This window comes from Pleurodeles waltl, chromosome 9, assembly GCF_031143425.1.
Source record: "Pleurodeles waltl isolate 20211129_DDA chromosome 9, aPleWal1.hap1.20221129, whole genome shotgun sequence".
NCBI lineage: Eukaryota > Metazoa > Chordata > Amphibia > Caudata > Salamandridae > Pleurodeles > Pleurodeles waltl.
The window spans coordinates 105,921,201-105,942,491 of NC_090448.1; positions in this window are offsets into that span (position 1 = coordinate 105,921,201).

Genomic DNA, 21,291 nt, shown 5'->3' on the forward strand with positions numbered 1-21,291 from the left:
GTCGAGGCTGCATGTGTCATATTAGGGCAGGTGAATGACCACCAACTCAACAGTGGACTTGGGACCACCCCTGCGACGAATGGCGGTATGACTGCCATATTCCTAATAAGGCGCTAAATATCAACTAAGCAACTATAAAGTATAAGAATAGGGACATCTGTCCAATTAGACCACATCCAAGCCTTTAACTCCCTACAACACTGGAAAAATATTCAACAACAGAATATATTTTAATGAAAAAAATCCAAAATTATTTCCGTTGTGAAAAAAATAGAATAAAACCAATATCCAAATGTAGAATTTTCACAGTGAGAAACAATAATGTAAAAAGCACAGAAATCCATCCTCAAAACAAACAAATCCTACACAGTATCAAAAAATATAACCTAACTCTCACAATAATGTACCAGTACAATATATACAACTAAACCATGTGCACAATACGAAACTAAGATAAACCTCAACTCTATGTTACTTGAAGCATGAAAGTATACCAATTTATAAAACCTAACCTGCCTAACAATTAACTAGGCCATACACCTAGCTACCCTTAGATATGTTAAAAATAAGTTCATATTTGCACCAAAGAAACACAGTGAGGAACTTCCATGCTGAAGAGCTGCCCATGTATTACAAAGAAAAATAGACTACAAAATACAGCAAGCTGTAACTGAAATCAGCAGATATATTGAATATAAAGATGACTTCATTTACATTAAACCAAATAAAAACAATACCTAAAACAATATTTTGGTGTGTGTACACAACACAAAATACGTGCGTTGATTGATAAAAAAAAGTCAAAAACACTTTACAAAATATTGAAAATATTGCTGATAATATATAATAAACATACCCATGAATAGATTATTTACATTATTTGCTACCATGTAACTAAAATTATAACAATAAAAACATGTAAAAATATATTAGAATCAGTGTTAAAAAAAGTTATGAATACAATGTTAAGAACATTACTATAAGTAACAAAAGCTATTTACTTATAATAAAAAATACTTTTTTTCTATAAAAATTAATTAGAACATTTGATTGTAATATTAATAAATACATATAAATCATATAATTAAAACGTACTTTGCCCTACATTATTAACAAAATAAATATACAATAATAACCAAAATATTTCAAAAAATGTTTTATTACTGATTGACTTTGAGGATATAACATATCCACCAATAATAGTTCCAACTTCATACTGAAGAGCATTGAGGAAAATATTGGACTTTGGAGGTGTAGTATTTTCTCTTCCCATTGCAAACAAAGCCACTTTGGGGAAAGTGTTGGACTCTGGGGATTCAGGAGGCAGATTTACTAGTCCCACTCCAACCTTATCAACTCTGAGGAAAGTCTTGTATTCTGGGGGTGCCAGGTTTACCATTCCGATTACAAACTTAGATACGCTTGGGAAAAGCTAGCCACATTGGAAAAAGTTTAGGACACTAGGGCGAAGGCATTGAGATGCTAAAATTGCATTTCCACACTTAACGGCCTGATTTAGGGCCTCATTACGAGTTTGGCGGTTCATCAACTGCCATGGTGGCAGTGGCCTGACTGCCATCGGGTTGGCAGTCGAACTGCAATATTTCAAGTCAGGTGAGTCTATGGAGCAAAGACCGCCGCAGTCTTGCCGGCACCGCCAGAAAGCACAGACCATCAAAGTCACAAGGCTGAATAAACAGGCTGGCAGAGGCAGTGTTTCTGCCGGACACATTATGAGGTTGCACACTGCCAGTGTGACCGTGGCGGTCCCACCACCACATCTCAGCAGGTGGAAACGGGTACTATAAAGGGAGACACTCACCTGCAGGCAGCCTCACATATCCTGTGCCACCATAGGGCCCGTCACACACGTCCTGCCATTGTTGTTGATCATCGCTGGAGCACAAAATCCATGCTGCTGTGGGTGCAACCGACTACAAGTACACACACCTACCTGTATCATTAATCTTAACAACAGATCATTGAGCCGTCGTCCATTTGCTATGGAGGTCACGCTATGGGAACCAAGTATATGTGTCGTTGTGTACACATTTAGACTCATCCATAAAGATGGACACTTTCATAGCCACAATACGCCCCCTTTGGGCAGATCACTCACACTGCACCGCATCACTACAAAAAACACACATCCAACCATCTCAGATATAGGGACAGTGAAGGGTACACAGCATTGTCTCACACAACACCAACATCACATATACAAATAGAACTCACACACTCACATTCCTCACAGGCCATGGGCTGTTGTCACATACAACACACATATGCATGGATGTATCATAGAACACAAACACCACTCCTATGAAACAGCCCTGCAATGGACCAACACATCCACACATTACAGCACAGTGGAAGGACAATGACATGCACAGTAGACAGAGAAACAAATATACAAAGCTCACTATGCTAACAATACCTGCACAATAGGGATGGCAGCATCAGGAGCACTCAGGGAAGGAGGCTGCACTGAGACACATATCATTTTGCACATGCCCCTTAAAGAACATCTGCACAGGAACTGGCCCTACATGTGTCTCAGGAACAAACAATAATAGACCCAAATGACATGCCTATCTGCACAATGTGGAAGTGCAAGTCAACAAAGCACACACAACTCAAACGTCATGGGACATACATCTACATGAACTAGCAGCTAGGTACACACAACTTAATAGACACATGCGCAGTCAATTGCAAACAAAAGTAGCACAACTGAACACACTCCATGTCTGCACAAACAAAACTCAAACTGACACACATCAGACAAATACATAATCCATATCAGGGAGACAGTTCTAACACCACAGATGCCCATGTTGGACAACACACAGAAGAAATACTTACCATACCACACGGTACACAATACCATGACACAAACAATGCATTTACACCTACATATCCATGCACTCAACATATACCCTTGTGTTGGGGGACACCAGAACTGTTCACAAAGTCAGATACTGCAAACAACAGCAAATGGCTTAGCAAGCAGGCTGAAACGCACACAACTGTAGGAAGACAACACAGGTCACTCAGGAACACCATAAAGGTGGAAATGGAATTGCAGGACAAATGTGTACCCAAAAAACAACAAGTGTTTAGGTTTATTCTAAAATCCAACTTCAAATAGTCCGAGGCCATTGCCCTGTCTAAATATTTGTCCAGAATAGCACAGTATTGTGCCAACACTTGACTCCTAACTGCCAGGGAACCTCCAAAGGAAGGGGTACAAAGTGGACAGGCAGGCACCCCAGGGATCATCCTTAGGGGGTGGGTTAAATGTGGGAGGGGGGTTGGTCTTCAGTTTTGGAGGGTTGGTCTGCTTTTTGAGAGGGGTGAGCTTTTTCTTGGGGGGGAGAGGTACGGGTGCTCAAAGGTGGGGTAGGGAAGGCCTTGAAGGTAGACAGGAGGGGCTGGGAGCTTGGTATCACTAAAGCATGCACACTAGAGATAATCAGCTAGCACACCACATAACAACTCACACACGTGAAAGCTGCCAGGGCAAATACAACCAAACAGGGCAAGCCACCCATGCACCATATGTCAAACACAGAAACAATAACACTGCATTTACATCCCTACAAGTATCCCAGCCAATGTCAGTGGAGAAGAGGTGCCAGCAACTTCCAACCCCCCCCCCCACTGAAGAGGCCCACAGTGATGACAGCAACTCTGGTCGCCTGGTTCTGGATGACCAACCTGGCCCATCAGGGACCTCTGGACTGTCGATTACCCAGCCACAGTCACACACCAGCACAGAGCCTCTTCCCTCAGGAAACACCACCACAGCACCCACCCACTGTGCCCATACCTCTGTACCCAGGACACGTCAATCAGCCGTGTGACCACCACTACAGGGACCCCAGGGCACACCTCATACCCAAGACAGTCAGGGACCTGGGGTCAGTGGCAGTGGGCACACGGTTCAGGGGACTGAGACACAGGACAACAGGGAAACTGGGAGGAGTGCTGTGCACTAGGGGAAAGACATGCCTAGGGAACCGACTCTCCAGGAGGCACTCACGAATATCCTGGGATCATACCAACATTCCCAGGATATGCTGTGCTGTGCCAGATCCTGGACAACATGCAGGAGAACAGGTGGCTGCAGGAGGGACAGTACCAGGGGATCAGGGAGGACATGCAGGCCATTAACACCACCCTCGTCTCCATTGCAGGGGTGCTGGCAGACATGGCAACATTATGAGAGAGGCAGCCTCACAACAGCGGGCCCCTCCCACTAGCCAGACATCTAAACTGCCTTGCACCTCTGCTGCTGCTAGTGGACAGGAGGCCCCACCACAGGACCAAAAGGCCACCAGCACCTCTCCCCCTGCAGAAGGAGAACCACCCCACAAATGTTCCCTGTGATCCAGGCAGAAGCCAGAGACTATTGCCAAGACCTCCATCAGGAAATGAGACTGTCCTGATTGTCACCCTTGAGTCCCACTCTGTCACCCTGTCCACCTTGAACTGCCATTGCTCCCCTTCCTATGTCCCCTTTGACAAAGCACCTGTGCTACAAATAGACTGGAACTATACCCTGGACTTTCCTCCATCATCACCCCAGCCCAGTGCACTTGCCCCCCTACTCCTTAGCACTTAAATAAACACCCTTTGAAAAATACAAGTATGTCAAATGATTTCAGTATGTGTTCGTTTAACTAGATTCTAACATTGCATTTCAAATGTACAGTAATGTTTACATTGGAAAGACCTGCAATTAGCTACAGTGATCATACCAGGAGCAATAGTGGGGCACCAACATCTGCAAAATGAGTTACCAAAGGGTACAGTGAGTGGGCATAGAAGTGGGAAATAACAGCATGCCAGTGACAAGGATAATCTAAATAATGACAATGAAATGTGAAGTAATACTGTCCTTACTCTGTGTCATTGGAAGTATTTGTCTGATCACTGCAGTTCTGTTATCCTCATCTTCATCCTCTGCCTCCTCATCCTCACTGTCCACAGGGTCCACTGCTGCCACACGGCCATCTCCAGCCTCCTCCTCCTGCAGAAAATGCACATGGCGTCTAAAGGCAAGGTTATGCAACATACAGCATGCCACGGGGATCTGGCAGACTTTCTTGGGTGAGTAGCACAGGGTTTCACCTGTTAGATGGAGACACCAAAACCTGGCCTTCAGGAGGCCAAAGGTAGGTTCTATAATCCTTCCTGTACACCCATGTGCCTCATTGTCGTGTTCTGCTGCCCTTGTCCTGGGATTCCTCACAGGGGTCAGTAGCCATGATAGGTTGGAGTAACCTGAGTCACCTGCAAATATGGAGGGACAACATTTAGCCACACACCATTCCATAGGGCCTACACCATACCCTTACACCAACATCCACTGAGTTGGAGCCAGGGCTCACCTATTAGCCACACCCGGTGCCTCTGTAGTTCGGCCATCACATTAGGGATGCTACTATTCCTCAGGATAAAGGCATCATGCGCAGACCCAGGGTATTTAGCAATGACATGGGAGATGTACTGGTCCGCCAGGCACACTATCTGGACATTCATGGAATGATAACTTTTTTGATTTCGGAATACCTGTTCATTTTGCCGAGGGGGGGACAAATGCAAGTCAGCCTTCACTGTGACCAAATCATCCACTTGGGGGAAAACGATGTAGCTGCACATGTGTTTAATCAGGGAGGACAACACTCTGGTCAGCACTATGGAGAACATTGGCTGTGACATTCCTGCTGCCAAGCCCACTGTCACTTGGAAAGAGCCAGTTGCCAAGAAATGGAGCACTGATAGAACTTGCATAAGAGGGGAAATCACAGTGGGGTGACGGATATCAGGTCAGGCACCAGTTGGGCACAAAAATCCGTTATTGTGGCCCTGAAAAGTCTGTAGGTGACGATAATGTGCCTGTCCTCCATTGTTGCCTAGTCCACCAGGGGTCTGTACATGGGGGTATGTCTCCATCTCCTATTCATCCGCAGCTGTTGCAGTCTAAGGGACAAAGGAGTGAGGAGCCGGTCACAAACTAAACACTGTAGCCTCAACAGTTTAATGCATGATGTAAATTTTAAATGTATAAGTGGAATGTGTCCTGTATGTCCAATTGTGAGATGTGATGCAGTCATAACCCAGGGCCTGCCCCCGCCCAGAAATGGTGTCTACCTGTCCTGAGGGGATGGACAGGAGGAAGTGAGGTAATTCTGCTGACGTTGTGTGCCATTGCGGGAGGCGGTCGGGAACATGCTGTGAAACTCCTCATTGGATTAAATTGGGCCCTATGGGTACAGTGGCCAATGGTGATATGCGCTGGTGGTGACGGTATGCACCGCCGTGGACGTCACTGCCATTTTCTATCTGTTCTCTCACTTTCTACCTGACCTTCAACAGGAGAGGACCTACACTGCATGTGCTGCTGTGACCTGTGTCTGGGACCTACCATGGCGCGTGTGACTGGGGAAAGGGCCCCTGCCTTCACCTCAGAGAAGTTGGAGAGACTGGTGGATGGGGTCCTACTCCAGAACGGACTGCTGTATGGGCCTCCAGACCAACAGGTGAGTACACTGTGAGCATGATGCATGGGGCATGAATGAATGGAGTGGTGTTTGTGAAGGCCTTGTGTGGATGTCCCCTGGGTGGCGTGCTGCTTGTGTGCTGGGCCAGGTCTGTGCAAATGGGGACTGGAAGGGGTATGGTGGGCCATGAGTGTAACAGGCAGGACAGTCTGACTAATACCTTTCCCTGTGTATATTTCCTCTGCAGATCAGCACCCATCAAAAGAAGGTTTTATGCGTGCCATCGCAAAGGACGTGCAGACCCTGGGGGTCTATGGCAGGCGGAGCACCCACTGTCGGAAACGGTGGGAGGACCTGAGAAGCTGGGCACGGAAGATGGCGGAGGCCCAGCTGGGGATGGCCTCCCAACGAGGAAGGGATGCGCATCGAAACCATTACCCCCTTATGGCCCGCATACTGCCGGTGGCCTATCAAGAGCTGGATGGGCGCTTGAGGACATCACGGCAGCCACAAAGGGGTGAGTACAGTGCCCATCATTACTACTTACTCCTGGTGGGTGGTACCCGGGTAGGGATGTGTGTCTGTGGGTGCCCCTAGGCCAGGCCTGACATTGCAGCGTAGGTCCCATGTTGACAGGGGTTCTGATGGGATAGTCCTCCTACCTAGCTTGTAGGTATCCAATACTGGGCAGGGCTGTGTGGGTCTCAGGTATGCTGCAGTTGGCAGTATGTGTCCCTCCCCATGCCCTGGTGACTAGCATTGTTACTGGTAGTGCATTGCATAGTGAGTAGGCCTGTTCCCTGTGTGTGAGGGTGCTGTGTACACCAACGGTGGTGTTGGTGCAGCCATTGACCAAGTGTATCCTTTGTCTCTCCCCCCTTTTTGTTTTGTCATCCTGTCCTTATGTGCATTAGCATCATCAGGCGGAGGAGCAGAGGCACCAGCGAAGGAGGGAGCTGCATCCCACTGGACCCAGGAGGCAGAGTCCACCGACAGTGAGGGAACCAGTGGGATGGAGGGTGAGGGGAGCACCACGGTGGAGACAGGAGGGGAAAGTTCGTACACAGAGACCTCCTCCGATGGAAGCACCCTGGTGGTGGCTGACACCTCTGTGACCACCCCAGCTACAGGTACAACTGCCACCCCGTACCAGCACTGCCCTTCCAGCAGCCCCTCATTGAGTTGCCCGTGCCCACTCACCCAGGCAGGTGGGCATCTCAGTCGCCCCAAGCACCTCAGGCCCTGTCCCAGTTAGCCCTGCTGCCCTGAGTGAGGAGGCTATTGACCTCCTGAGATCCATCTCTGTTGGGCAGTCAACCATTGTGAATGCCATCCATGGGTTGGCAGCCCAAATGCAACAGACCCATGCATTTCTGGAGGGCATTCAAACTGGCTTGGTGGCCCAAAAGAGATCAATTCATGCTCTGGCTTCCTCTCTGATGGCGGCCATTGTTCCTGTTTCCATGCTCTCCCCTCCAACTTCCTCAATCCAGTCTCATTCCCCTCAACCCCAACCTATCCCAAGCATAGGCAGACGTGCATGCACACAAGACAACACCGAAGAGTGACGCAGCCAAACACAAGCACCACACATCATCCCACAGGCACTCACACAAACACCATCCAGATGCAGACATACCAACATCCACTGCCTCCAATGTGTTCCCGCCCTCCTCCTCCTCCACTTTCTTCCCAGTTGCATCTACACTCACACCTGCATGCACTACATCCACATCCACTACCTCCATCACCAGCACACCTATAAGAACACACACCTCACTGGCGGACACCACCACAACAGCCATGCACACATCCCCTGTGTCCTATCCCACTGTGTCTGCCTCCCCCTCCCAAGGTACACAAACGCAAGCACTCAGACACCCAACAGCCATCCACCTCACAACAGCATCCAGTCCATGCTCCTGCACCCAAACACAGCAGAAAGACACTTCCCACAATCACTACCTCTTCCTCCCATACCTTTTCCCTCTGCCTGACGCAATGTCCCTAAGCAGCTTTTCCTCTCCACAATTGACCTCTTCCCTACCCCTCTCCCACGTCCTTCACGTCTGGACAGGTTGGCTAAAACCCAGGCAAGCACCTCTGCCATCCAGTCTACGGGCCCAGTAGTGTCCACACCCTCTCATGGTGGGAAAGGATCCAGGGCACCAGTCTGCCTCACAGAAAGGGTGCCTGCCCCAAGTGCTGCCCGGAAGGGCAAGGAGCCATCCCCAGCTGCTGCCAGGAAGGGCAAGGAGCCATCCCCAGCTGCTACCAGGAATGGCAAGGAGTCATCCCCTGCTGCTCCCAGGAAGGGCAAGGGGCCTGCAACAGCAGGCAGGAAGGACAAGGGGCCCAGTGCTGGGACTCAGTCGGAACCCCAACCACCAACCATGGTTGTGCAGCCATCCGAGGCTGCAGGGGATGGGCTGGAACTTCCCCCCACAACCACCAGCAGCACAACCACCACCACCAGTAGGCAGCCGTCCAAGGCTGCAGGGTATGGGCTGGAGCTTCCCCTCACAACCACCACCAGCAGCAGAACCACCACCACCAGTGGACAGCCATTCGAGGCTGCAGGGGATGGGCAGGAGCTTCCCGCCACAATCACCACCAGCAGCAGCACCATCACCACCAGTGGGCAGCCGTCCGAGGCTGCAGGGGATGGACAGGAGCTTTCCCCCACAACCACTTCAAACAGCAGCAACCCCACTGCCACCACTGAGCAGCAGTCACTGCTGTTGGACATTCTGTAGGCCTGCGTCCATGGGCTGTTGTGCGGCCTGCCCCCTGCAAATCCTGTGGGAGCTACACCTAGTTGATAAACTGTGACCTTGCCCTCCCCAAGATCTGCATCACAGGGCATGATGCCCCCTCCAGAACAAGTGGGGAAGCCACCCACTCACCCCATCCTACCCAGGATGAAGATCACAGGGCACGATGCCCCCTCCAGGACCAGTAGGAAAGCTACCCACTCACCCCATCGTCCCCAGAATGAAGATCACAGGGCACAATGCCCCCTCCAGAACCAGTTGGTATGGAACCCACTCACCCCATACTCCCCAGGATGTAGATCACAGGGCACAATGCCTCCTCCAGAACCAGTGGGGAAGCCACCCACTCACCCTATCCCCCCAGGATGAAGATCAGAGGCCATGATGCCCCCTCCAGAACCAGGGGTATGGCACCCACTCACCCCATTCTCCCCAGGATGTAGATCACAGGGCACGATGCTCCCTCCAGAACCAGTGGGGAAGCCACCCACTCACCCCATCCTCCCCAGGATGAAGATCCCAGGGTATGATGCCCCCTCCAGAACCAGTGGGTATGGCATCCACTCACTCCATTCTCCCCAGGATGTAGATCACAGGGCACAATGCCCCCTCCGGAACCAGTGGAGAAGCCACCCACTCACCCCATCCTCCCCAGGAAGAAGTTCACAGGGCATATTGCCCTCTCCAGAGCATGTGGGCAAGTCACCCACTTTAGAGACTGTGGCCTTGCTTGCACACCACAGGACAGAGCAATGGGCATGTTGCCCCCTCCAGAGCATGTGGGCAAGTCACCCACTTGAGAGACTGTTGCCTTGCACTCCCCAGGACAGAGCAATGGGCATGTTGCCCCCTCCAGAGCCAATGGGCAAGTCACCCACTTGAGAGACTGAGGCCCTGCACTCACCAGGACAGAGCACAGGGCATGTTCCCCTCTCCAGGACCAGTGGTTTTGTTCCATCTGGCTGCTGAGGTGCCCCCTCCTTCGTTCCCCATCCCCCTGAGGTGCATGCCTATTTTCCAAATGATGCCCCTGCTGTGTTCTCTCCTTGTTGGTGCAGGAGACAAGTGGGGCCTTGGACTTTGTCATGTGGCCCTGTGGCCCACGCACATTGAGGACTGGGCAGTGTCCCTTGAATTGTACATATATATATATATACTTTTAGATTGGATGTACGTATTTCTATTGTATTTATATTATTACACTCACTTTCATCTATTTGTGTTGTCCTTGCATTATTCCTGAGAGTTACGGGGTACAAATGTTTTCTTACTGCATCTGATTGTGTGTATGGTGTTGTGGGTGGGGGGGGTGTCTTGTGCGTGTGTCTGTCACACTGTTTTTCCTCCCCCTCCCCCTGTGTGCTAGGCGGCTGTACTCACTGTGGTTGTCTTCGCCGTCGTTGGTGTTTGAGGTGGAGCAGGACATAAAAAATCATCTGAAATATTTGCAGCTCGGGCTCCATGGTGGTGTGGTTGTTGCCTGTGTCTCCAATGGTGAGTCCTTTCCCTTCTGTGCAGTGTTTCCGCCAGGCTTTTAATGTTGTTGGTACCGCCCCGGAAAAGGTGGCAGATTGGGCTGTCATAATACGGTGGGCGGAACATTGGCTTCCGCCTGGCTGTATGCGGCTACGGCCGTGGTAGCTGTTGTTTCCGCCCTGGCAGTCGGTGTGGTAAAGTGGCTGTCTATCTGAGCTCTTTCTGCCATGGTCATAATTTGTCGGTAATTAACGCCAGCCTTTTGACGATATTATCGGCACTTTATCACCGACTGCCAGGGTTGTAATGAGGGCCAATGTCACCAATTAGCCCTTTTTTATGTTGTGCGCAGTTCTGGGCTTTGACTAGGATAGTAATGTTGTCTTTCATATTCAGGTATGGAAGAGAAGACTAACTGTGACTTCTATCCTCAATTGTATTTCTTGGAATCTTAGGTGCTTGGATACTTTGGTGAAAACCCACAGAGTTTATACCTATCTGCACTGCAGAAAGGTCGAGGTCGTGTGTCTTCAGGAGGCACGCCTTACTTCCACAGAGATTACAAAATAATACAGGAAGTGATGAGATCAGTTCTAGAGCACTACATAGTCTACGTTAACCAAAGGCACACTGGCTCGACTATCACCTGTGGCTGCCTACGTTGCAGGGTCCAAATAAATAACTCTAATGGAAGGTTTGTTATTGTATCACGAGTTGTGGAAGGGATCCATCAACACTGATGACTTTATACACACCCAATAATAATCATTTACACCAGTGGTTCACAACCTGTGGTCCAGGGACCCCTTGGGTCCACAAATCCTCCTCAGTGGGTCCGCAACAGCTTAGAAAATTGAATAATATTAACAGATTAGGTCCCCAGCTTTCAGTAAAGGCTCGGTAGGAGGTTCCTGGATTCAAATAATGACTCAGTGGGGGTTCCCGGGTTCCAGTAAGGATAAAGTGGGGGTCCACATATGTCAAAAGGTTGGGAACCACTGAGTTACACTATTTGGAGGCCTTCAACCGTCACATGTTCTTGCTCAGGGGAGCCTGTTCTGTGATGGGTGAGGACTATAACAAAGTCATGGGTATCATTAGAGATAGATCACACTTACCCTTGCAAGGATCACTCTGTAGGTGGAAAGCTACACATTTTAAGAAATTGTTCAAGCAATGGGGCCTAATTAAACCATGGAAAGTCATAAACTTAGGATTAGTGAAGTTTTCTTTTTACGCCCTGGAGCAAAATGTACATACCAAACTTGACATGTTCCTGTATAAAATAAGGAATGAGTGGGAGTTGCAACACTCAGAATATTTGGGCTGTAAGTGGGATATCGCAACATACAATTATTTTCAGCATAATGATGTATCAGTTAACAATATATCAAGAGTGAGACACGTTCAAGGTGGTCATCAGAAGGATGCATCTCAAAACCATACATGGAGTGAAAAAGATTATTATACATCAGTTTTTAGATACTAAAAGGAACACAAGATACTTGAAAATGCAATGTTGCTTGACTCAGAACACTACAAAAGAGGCCCAGCTGAAAGAACTACCACGGGATGGACAGGAAAAATAATGTTCCTGTTAGAAAAACCTTCACCCACCAGGGTCACCCCTTAGTGTCATGCTTCATCATTGGGTTTCTTCCTGTTCCGCTAAGGAGCGGGGCATGCTACGACCTACGGGATACGTGGGAGTATGATGTAGTCTTGTCAATGTGAATCACAGGAGGGATAGGAGTGGTGGGGTCTTGGGTGAGGTAAAAGTGCCTGTCTCCTAGTAATTCCAATGATTTTATAGATCTCTTGGAGGTGGTATGATTAAAAAGGGGCTCCGGAAGTGGGGGATGTAATGTACTTTCGAGGAACAGGAAGAAACCCAATGATGAAGCATGCTACCAATGGGTAACCCTGGTGGGTGAGGGTTTTTATAACAGGCAAATCCTTTTTCCTGTCCATCCTGTGGTAGTTCTTTTTGATGAGGTCTCCACCTTTTTTAGAGTCACAATCATAAAATGCTGACATTGTCACCACTTTTTTACTATTTCCAAGCGAATTCGGTATTACTGAAAGTTCTTTTTTTCAGGGAGCTGGACGTGCTCTTGTCTGGCTTGGTGTGGGCAAGCAAACAGATGAAACTGGCAGTGGGAAAAATGTTTTTGCCATTTCACATGTGTGGATGGCAATTATGCACCTAGAATCGTATAATCTGGCTGCTCAATTGGTCTCACTGAGAGTTGTGTTAAAAACCCTAAGTAAGGCGACACAATAGAGATTTCTGCATGTCTTGAGAGAGTTCCTCTGAATGTATTACTATACACCTGGGCCCAGATTTAAAAGAATCTGGTGTACCAGTAGTGATGCAACAGATTTCTTGCACCCCCCACCTAACAACACCATGGGTGCCCTGTATTTATAATACAGTGCACCATGGTTCACGTTAGCCCAATAGCATCAACATATTTGACGCTATTGTGGCGCTTTGCTGCACTAGCATCAAATATGTTGATGCTAGTGCAGCAAAGTGCAAGGAGTCCCATTGATTTAAATTGGTGCGTCCTTTTAGTGCCTGATTTGAGAAGGTGTTAAAAATGATGCCAAAAATGGCGCAACAAAATCATGTAGATTTCATTGTGAAATTTTTGTGAGCCTCCTAACGCCGGAATGCCCCCCATGCATACATAATGCTTGGTGCAGGCATAATGTGTCGCAAAGGGTTACAAAGTGGCACAATGCAAGCATTGTACCTCTTTGTAAATATGGCGTGGCGATTTTTGCTTTGTTGAGCCACATTAGTGCCAAACAAATGATGCTAATGTGGCACAAGGAGGCACTAGGGCCTTGTAAATCTGGCCCCATGGTGACTACGAAAGACCTTCTACGTGTGTTTGAGGTAATCAAATACTGATGGCTTAGATAAACAGGAGCATTGGAGGCCAAAGATGTAACACTTTGGAGCTTCCTGTTGTTTGTTTCACTTGCTTAATACTTTGATAGAGGAGTCTTGTCAGAAGCAGGGGTTTTCATTGTGGGGGACACATTCGCTGGAGTTATATTCATGTTTGAACTACTCAGGGAGCATTTCAGCCTTGGTTCTGGGCAATTTATTGTGCAAACTGTGTTATTCGAAGCAGGCAGGGTGACCTGGCCGTGCTTCCAAATGAACCTACCCGCTGAGAAACACACTGCAAAATGTACTTTGAGTGAACAGTTTACATGCTGTGTCTGTTCTGTTTAGCTCACTGTACCCGTATTTTTTGGCCAGATCTATGTGGGAGGAGTGTGTGTGGAGGTCCTGACAACACTTGTGAGAATATATTAGTGTATGCTAAATCGCCTACCAGAAATGTGAGATTCAAGTTCACTCAAATCAACTATATTCATCAGATCTATTTATCTACCACATAGAATTTATAACATGTATGATTGTAGATAGATGGTGCCTGCCCCAGGTGTCAACGAGTGAAAGCACACTTTTATCATGTGGTCTGGAAATCATGCCACATACTAATATATTAAGGATACAGGATATATTCACAAAGAAGTCACTGGTTCGGAAATACAACTGAAGTCTCAATAATGCCTGCTGGGTTTGTTTCACAGAACTAACCCTTAAAAGTAGGCATGTTGATTACTTGACTTATGGAGGGGCAGATTTAATAACATTCCAAGCAATGCAGCACAGCAAGGGAGACATTAGAAATGTGCCAAATTTAGAAAGTTATTGTGCATTTCTGGTGCTTCCTTGAGCTGGGGCACTGCGTGTTGCCAAGCACCAACATAAGCACCATTGGACCATGGTGCAATGATGTATGCATTACAAGCATCATAGTTTTTCTACAAACAATCTGTAAAGTAATTTTCCATTTCTCTGTGTGATGCAGAATGCATCACATTGAAAAAGAAGTAATGAGGAGAAATAAAGCTCTTTATCCTTGTTGCGCCTGTTTGTGGAAGGCATACTATTTTTGTTGGAGGCATACTATTTTCATGCATTGCCAGGTACAACCCTTTGTGAATCTTGGAATGTGCCAAAATCCATGGGTGGATGTATGGGAATGCCCACACTCCGCCCATTGAATGCCTCAGAGCACAAGGTAATGCTAGGCAATGAAACGCACTGCCTTGTTTTAATTTGGTTTTACTAAACCACTCAGAGCTAAGTAAGATGGCTTTGCTTGACTTAGTAAATCCTAGTTAAGGTCTTGTGTTGGCTTATGTCATCTTGTGACACAAGGCCCTAGCAAATCTGGTCCTTAATTTTGATTACTGCTAGGTGTAACATAGTGATAAACTGGAAAACTAAAAAGGCACCAGAAGTGAATAGATGGCTACAGCTTGTTCTGAAATTGTAACATGCAGAACTGTTTACATTATTGGCCTTGTGCAAGAGAAATAGTAAGGGTCAGCCTCATTAAGATTTCGCACAGGATTGTGCCACTTTTGTGGTGCAGTCCTAATGCAAAATAATTTGTAGTACTTACTAAGCCATGCAAAGCCACTTTCCAGGACTTTGAGCATCATTAGGAGTTGGGTGAACAGTTTTCACCATCCACCGAAATTCCAACTGGCAGGTTGCTGCCACACTGGCTACCTCCCCATGGATCCATTAAGAGTTTCTCGCTAGGCTGGCAGGTGGAAGCCAAGATTTCTGCCCACCAGACTAGCAGAGAAACAGGTGGCAGCATTGTCTCTGAGTCAAAATCAAGCTGGCGGCAATGCTGCTACTGCAGGGTGCACCATCACCTTCGCAATGTTTACTGTCTGCACATCAGACAGTGTACATTGTGATAGTTCTGGCCAGGTGGACCTCTGCACTGCTCATGCCAAGGGCATGGGCAGTGCGGGAGCCCACCTATGTCCCCCTTACCCTGTTCTCCGCCAGCCTTTTCATGACGGTAAAATTGCCTTAAAAACGCTTTCAGAGAATGAGGTCTTAATCAGAACGGCGGTGCTACATGCAGCACTGTCCTGGCTGATTGCAATCTCTGCCACCGCCAGGCCATCTGGATCATGGATCACAGTAGTGCTGGTGGTACCCTGACAGTCTAACCAGTAGGGTCTTATTGTGGCATTCGGACCGCCACAGCAGCGGCGGTCCAGACCGTCACTGCGAGGCTGACGGTCTTAAGACAGCCAGCCTTATAATGAGGGACTTTGTGTGGTTTAGTAACTGCAAAGTAACACAATGGGTAAAAAGAGCTGCCTTGCATAAACTTGCATTAGGAAGGCTTCCATGGGTGAAGCAGGGCAAGTGCATGCATTAACCCATGGATTTTGGTACAATTCCAGAATTACTAAAGCTAGCATCCTGTGAATGAAATGCTTTCCCCAGTGATGCATAACAAGGATTATTATCTTTATTTCTTCTCGCTACTCCCTGTTTCAATGTGTGCTGCACAATGCAGCACACATAGAAAGAAGACTATGGAGCATCTTTTTGAGCCATACTGCGACACTTTTGCATCATGCAACCCCTACATCAGATTGCATGGCCTTGCTTAGCTGCAAAAATCTTGAGTAACGCAAGGCAGCACAAATCACCTTGGGAAGGCATTCCATGGGCGTGTATTCCCACGCAACTCCCATGATTTTCGATGCATTGCCAGATTTACCAAACTGGGTAAATCTGGGAATGCATCAAAATCCTACGTCTCCCTAGGGGAGGGGTAACAAGGGGAAATATCACTATTTCTACTCAAAAACAACCCTGCATGCAATGCCCTGCACCACACTTCTCATAAATGTTTCCCTATGTTGCTAAGGATTAATTTTGTGCATCCCTTGCTGCACAAAAACTGTCCTGCCCACTAGGCAGCCTCGAGTGTGCCAGTGCAGGGAGAGAGCTGAAGAGCATCATATAGCAGGATATATGGCACTTTCAGGTCTCTCTAAATTCATGAAACTGAACACAACACAGAGCACAAACTTGCTTTGCTGTACTGCCTTGCATAAATTCTAAGTAAATATGCCCCTCAATGTCTACCTCTGCATGCATAGAATGGAATTTTACATGCTTTAATAGGTAAATATGACACATGCCCCTTTCGTACTCTATGTTGGTTTATGTTATACAAAATTATGTGAGTTCCTGCCAGAGCCCTAATATGATATTACAATAGCATGATATTTATAAGGTTCTATCATTTCAATATGCACTGAGCCTGGTTGCAATGGTGGGGTTTGTACACAGAATTGTATTTTTATTCAGTGTCAACTTCATAATAATTGATACTTGCTTGCAACTGTTAAGTTTCATAAAATACCAAACAAACAAAGATCAATTAAAAATTGTGAAATTATAACATTGAAGCTGCCTGTAGTTTGAGTAATGATAATAAAATATATGGCACAACTGAAAGGTTTGCTGTTTAAAACATCACTTGTAAAACAGCCACATTGGGGCAAGTTTTTATTTTTATTTTTTTTATTTACAAAGTTGTATTTAACCACATGGCTGCCACCGTTCAGTAACAGAATATATTTTTTTCTTTTTCCTTTTGTGGTATTTGCGTACATTTAAAAACAATTCTTTTTTTTTTTATAAGGTCTCCACCTTTTTAGGTTAAGGATACTTTGACAGTCCTTGCTATGTTATGATCTAAGATCTCAGAGCAGGGATTACAATTTAGACATATAAAGACAATTTGCATATGTACATGTCAATGAGGCGCCAAGTGTCACAGGCTTTATCTAACACCTCGAGATTTTCTCTGAACAAGAGTCTAAGGGGCTTATTATGAGTTTAGTGGTCGGACAAGCCGACCACCAAACTCGCTGGGATTGAGCAGCTGCCTCACCCTACGTCGTATCACGAGGTTCCCACCGGGCTGACCAACGGGAACATTCTATTATGATGTTCCTGACAGCATTCTGAGGGTGCTGGGCAGGGGGCCCATTAGCTATGTTTCCATCATCCTTTTCATGGCAGGGACCCTACCATAAAAAGGCTGGTGGAAACTGAACTTGTGATTGGCGCAGTGGTGATGAAATCAGTGCCGCCATCGCTGACCACGACTCTGACCACCGTCAGCCCATTGGGAACCATATTCCTGGTAGGGACGGAGGTCCGACTGCCAGGTTTGTAATGTTGTAATCGGACCACCTGGAGTGCAGCGGTCTGACAGCCACCACTACATTGGCAGTCCTCAGACTGCTAATGTCGTAATGAGGGCCTACGTTATTTGTTCCTAATTTGTAATATTTTGATGTTGTTTCTCCCTTGCTCCCCCCGCATCTGCCTTTGCCTCCTCATACTGGGAGCTCATGAAACAACAAATTGCAGAGAGGCAAACTGTACAAAGATGAAAGGCTGGAGGAAGTGAAGGAGGATGAATGTGTAAGTGGAAAGTGCTTTGGGGATTACCTTAAAAATTGTCAGGGTGTACTTAGAAATGACAGACAGGATAAAAATGAAAGGAAAAATATCCAGGACCTCATTTGTGAGAATTTGATGCATCGGTGCTGCTCTGTTACCCCCTAACAACATCATGGATGTGCTGTATTTACAATACAGAGCTCCATAGTGCAGGTTTTCACAGATGCACCAGAAATTCTGATGCATCAGAGGAGCTAAATTCACGCATTGCTGGAGAAGCATCAAAAACATGACTCTACTCCAGAAATGCCAGCAGGTCCCCATTGAAAAAAGCCCTGCATCAGTTTTATTCCCGCTCTGAGCCGTCGGTAAAGTTATAATGCAATGAAGTCACAGAATGACCCTGTGAAATGTTGTAAATTATATCTGCATCAGGTCTGCGTGGCATTTCCCTTGGGAATGCCTAACTTGCATACATTGTACCTGACACATGTAAAATGTGATGCACGTTTTACAAACTGATGCATTGGACCCAATGCGTCAGTTTGTAAATGTGGATCAGTGTAAGAGCGCTGCTTGTGCCAATGTTGCGTCAAAATAATAATGACACCAGCAGCAAAGACCTGGAAAATGAGGCCCTCATTATGTGCTGGATTTAGAGGACTGCCAGGGTTTGGGGAGTTGTCACAGTCCGGTGTACCGGTGGTTGGTAGCTGAGAAGAATTAGGAGAGAAAACTAATCTCTGCTGGAAGCTCAGAAGAGCAGCATATTCTGACCTGCTCCTGGGTGCGTCCTTAGATTTAGAGCCTATATCGTGGTTAGCATTAATATTCCCCAGAAGAGTTATCTGCCATAAAAAAGCCAATGAAAGGATTGACTCTAAAGGTATGTTTTTGTTCCTTTATTTCCTGTAAACGTTGACCCTGCACTAAACAAAATGTACACTTCTTTATGAAACCAACAACAAAAGAGACCTAGTGCTCTCAGTAAGAGAAACAAGTATACCAATTTGACAAAGGATTTCACTACTTCTGGGCAACCTAATTCTAAAACACTGGATTAACCTGACCTTTGAGGCATATTGAGATGTGCCATCTCTCAAACATTTCTCTGGATCCAGTTAGAGGTGGCTCGATCCCTAAATCTGACTGCCCATAGTTCCATGTAAATAAATGAATTTACACATATGTTATAGGGAAATCAAATAGAAAAGTAACACTACCTCAAACCCTGTAACATGTTTTTACTTATAGTCCTAGATAACTACATATAGTAGACAGGGGCTGCACTAAAAAAAAACTGTTTGCAATGGACAATGAAAATGTGGAGACGGAAGTCTGCTATGTCATGCAGGCCTCAATGTCTCTCTATTTGCAGCCAATCACAAGCGGTTGCACACTGCAGCGTGGCTAATTCATATTCTTAAAGCAGGTCATTATGGGCCTCCTGTAAATAAATAATCTGTGATGCGACCTACTAGTAAGTAAAGCGCTCTCACATTGAATTACTATTCAGAAACCAGGTATATGCATATTGCACATCCTGAATGGTCCATCCGGCCCTTTGTTCGTGTACTCCTTGAATGAGCCCAGGACGAGGCTATGCCACAATGATCTGTATGCAGGTAAGTGATCTGTACATTTGTCTTTCTCCACAGCCAGGCAGCTCTTAGAGTCAAGCAATATACGGTCACATTTCGAATACTATCACAGCCCCAAATGTTTTTTCCCTGACAGACCTTTGATGGGAAGTTAATAATAGAGCAGAACGAGTTGCGTTCAAATAAAGCAGAAACGAAAAACACAGTAATTTCATTGGAATCAAAACATCTCCATCCATGAAAAGAATATTGTGTGTCACTGTGAACCCTGCCAAACGACACAATATAGTCCTAAATGGCTACCAAATTCCCAGCATATACCTTATAGGGATTACATTTAGCCTTAATATTCGCTTTCCAACTATGTCAGAGTAAACTGCAAAGATGAGAAGTCAAAATAGGTCGTTTGACACTTTAAAATAATAATTATCTTAAAATTAAATTTCACCGGAAACTGCAGATCATAGAGCATTTTTCTGATCATCAGTATTAGTATCTTATGGGAGTTGGCAGAACAAAATGACAAAAGTCCTGTCAATTTTTTCTCAGATATGGAAGCTCATTCAAAGGTAATTAAATTCCTAATTTGCATAATGATTTAACTAAAGAAAAAATTTCAATTTGCACTAATCTGCTATTTATATCTGGCACACTAGAAAACATTTAAAATGATTTCAAAGTGTCATTATTTTTATTTGTTTATTAGCTGATTTAGATGTTGCGTAGAATAGGGTCTTGGGATAATTTCAAAATGCCTTTTTGTCCTGTAAATCGTTGGTGATGACCTCAATGGAGGGTTGCATCAAACAACAATGAACCAACGAGAGCAATCCTTCAACACAAAGGTGGTAGGGGAAATCACAAGAGACATTTTGATTGTGTTGGGTATATGGAAGAATGGCACTTTTTGAGTCTGTGGAAAAAATTTATGGTATTTGCCAAAAATGTCAAGATGTGAATACCGGTAGACAGAAATATTGTGAAAAAAATTGCGATACAAAAATATCATGATGCAGCAATATCGTTGTCAAGAATATCATTTTTTCAGGTAAGTAATATCATTGTTAAGAATATCGTTAATGCAAATATCGTTTTCAATAATATAGTTGTAAAGAATATTGTTTTTTAATGTGGTTTATTTTATATAGTGATTTATAAAATGTTCACACTGTTTGTATAATCATTATTATTTTTTTAAACATACTTTCCAATTTTAAAGGATTTAGAATTTCTTATTTAATTGCTAATCGTAATTTATAGTGGGGTAGCTGGTTGTTGCATTTGTATTGGGATAGAGTGGGAAGGTAATGCAGTAATATTGAATTACTAATTAATACTTTTAAGTATTTGATTGATAATAAGTATGTATATTATGTAATCTTGATTTATTAAACTTATATTTTAAGTGTGGGCTGTTACATTAGGAGGGGTACAGTGTGGGAAGTTAATTAGGTAATAATTAATTAACTATTAATGTATAATTTATTATTACATATACAATTGATTATTAATTTTGCAAATTGTGTAATAGTCAAATAATGTAGCTATAATTTAGGTGTGAGCCGCTGGGTCTATAGGGGTATTGGATGGGAAGTTAATTA